We start from the raw sequence: 2,500 nt of genomic DNA on the forward strand, positions 1-2,500 counted from the left end.
TATTCGCAGTTTGATATTACGACTTTTTATACCCAACATATGCCAAGTACTGAAAGTGGCAGTGAGTCACATTTTGCACAAACTCCCCTGCAGTTTTAAAAAAATCCCAAACATCCCAATTTCGAGGCCTTATCCATATTTTGGAGCCAAATTCTGGCTCTCTGCACGTATTCGCAGTTTGAAATTACGATTTTTTTATACCCAACATATGTGAAGTACTGAAAGCGACGTTTGGTCACATTTGTCCCAAACCCCCCTGCACTTTTCAAAATATCCCAAACATCCCAATTTTGAAGCCTGAGCCATATTTTGGAGCCAAATTCTGGTTCTCTGCACGTATTCGCGCCGTTTGAAATTACGACTTTTTTATTCCCACTATATGCCAAGTAATGAAAGTGGCGTTTGGTCACATTTGTCCCAAACTCCCCTGCAATTTTCAAAATATCCCAGACATCCCAATTTCGAAGCCTGAGCTATATTTTGGAGCTAAATTCTGGCTCTATGCACGTATTCGCAGTTTAAAATTCCGAATTTTTATACCCAACATATGCCAAGTCCTGATAGCGGCAGAGAGTCACATTTTGCACAAACTCCCCCTGCAGTTTTCGAAATGTCCCAAAATTACCAATTTCGAGGCCTGAGCCATATTTTGGAGCCAAATTCTGGGTCTCTAAACGTATTCGCCGTTTGGAATTACGATTTTTTATACCCAACATATGCCAAGTAATGAAAGCGGCGTTTGGTCACATTTCCCCCAAACCCCCCTGCAGTTTTCAAAATATCCCAAAGATCCCAATTTCGAGGCCTGAGCCATATTTTGGTGCCAAATTCTGGCTCTCTGCACGTATTCGCTGTTTGAAATTACGACTTTTTTATACCCAACATGTTCCAAGTACTGAAAGCGGCGTTTGGTCACATTTGTCTGAATCTACCCTGCAGTTTTCAAAATATCCCAAACATCCCAATTTCGAGGCCTGAGCCATATTTTGGAGCCAAATTCTGGCTCTCTGCACGTATTCGCAGTTTGATATTACGACTTTTTATACCCAACATATGACAAGTACTGAAAGCGGCAGTGAGTCACATTTTGCACAAACTCCCCTACAGTTTTCAAAATATCCTAAATATCCCAATTTCGAGGCCTGAGCAATATTTTGGAGCCAAATTCTGGCTCTCTGCACGTATTCGCAGTTTGAAATTATGATTTTTATACCCAACATATGCCAAGTACTGAAAGTGGCATTTGGTAACATTTGTCCCAAACCTACCTGCAGTTTTCAAAATATCCCAAATATCCCAATTTCGAGGCCTGAGCCATATTTTGGAGCCAAATTCTGGCTCTCTGCACGTATTCACAGTTTGATATTACGACTTTTTATACCCAACATATGCCAAGTACTGAAAGCGGCGTTTGGTCACATTTGTCCCAAACCCCCCTGCACTTTTCAAAATATCCCAAACATCCCAATTTCTAAGCCTGAGCCATATTTTGGAGCCAAATTCTGGCTCTGTGAACGTATTCGCCGTTTGAAATTACGACTTTTTTATACCCACTATATGCCAAGTAATGAAAGTGGCGTTTGGTCACATTTGTCCCAAACCCCCCTTCAATTTTCAAAATATCCCAAACATCCCAATTTCGAAGCCTGAGCTATATTTTGGAGCCAAATTCTGGCTATATGCACGTATTCGCAGTTTAAAATTACGATTTTTTATACCCAAAATATGCCAAGTCCTGATAGCGGCAGAGAGTCACATTTTGCACAAACTCCCCCTGCAGTTTTCGAAATGTCCCAAATATCCCAATTTCGAGGCCTGAGCCATATTTTGGAGCCAAATTCTGGCTCTCTTAGCGTATTCGCCGTTTAGAATTACGACTTTTTTATACCCAACATATGCCAAGTAATGAAAGTGGCGTTTGGTCACATTTGTCCCAAACCCCTCTGCAGTTTTCAAAATATCCCAAACATCCCAATTTCGAAGCCTGAGCTATATTTTGGAGCCAAATTCTGGCTCTCTAAACGTATTCTCTGTTTAGAATTACGCCTTTTTTTATACCCAACATATGCCAAGTAATGAAAGTGGCGTTGGGTCACATTTGTCCCAAACCCCTCTGCAGTTTTCAAAATATCCCAAACATCCCAATTTCGAGGCCTGAGCCATATTTTTGTGCCAAATTCTGGCTCTCTGCACGTATTTGCTGTTTGAAATTACGACTTTTTTATACCCAACATGTACCAAGTTCTGAAAGCGGCATTTGGTCACATTTGTCTGATTCTACCCTGCAGTTTTCAAAATATCCCAAACATCCCAATTTCGAGGCCTGAGCCATATTTTGGAGCCAAATTCTGGCTCTCTGCACGAATTCACAGTTTGATATCACGACTTTTTATACCCAACATATGCCAAGTACTGAAAGCGGCAGTGAGTCACATTTTGACCAAACTCCCCTGCAGTTTTCAAAATATCTAAAACATCCCAATTTCGAAGCCTGAGCCAT

This window comes from Procambarus clarkii, chromosome 69, assembly GCF_040958095.1.
Source record: "Procambarus clarkii isolate CNS0578487 chromosome 69, FALCON_Pclarkii_2.0, whole genome shotgun sequence".
Classification (NCBI taxonomy): domain Eukaryota; kingdom Metazoa; phylum Arthropoda; class Malacostraca; order Decapoda; family Cambaridae; genus Procambarus; species Procambarus clarkii.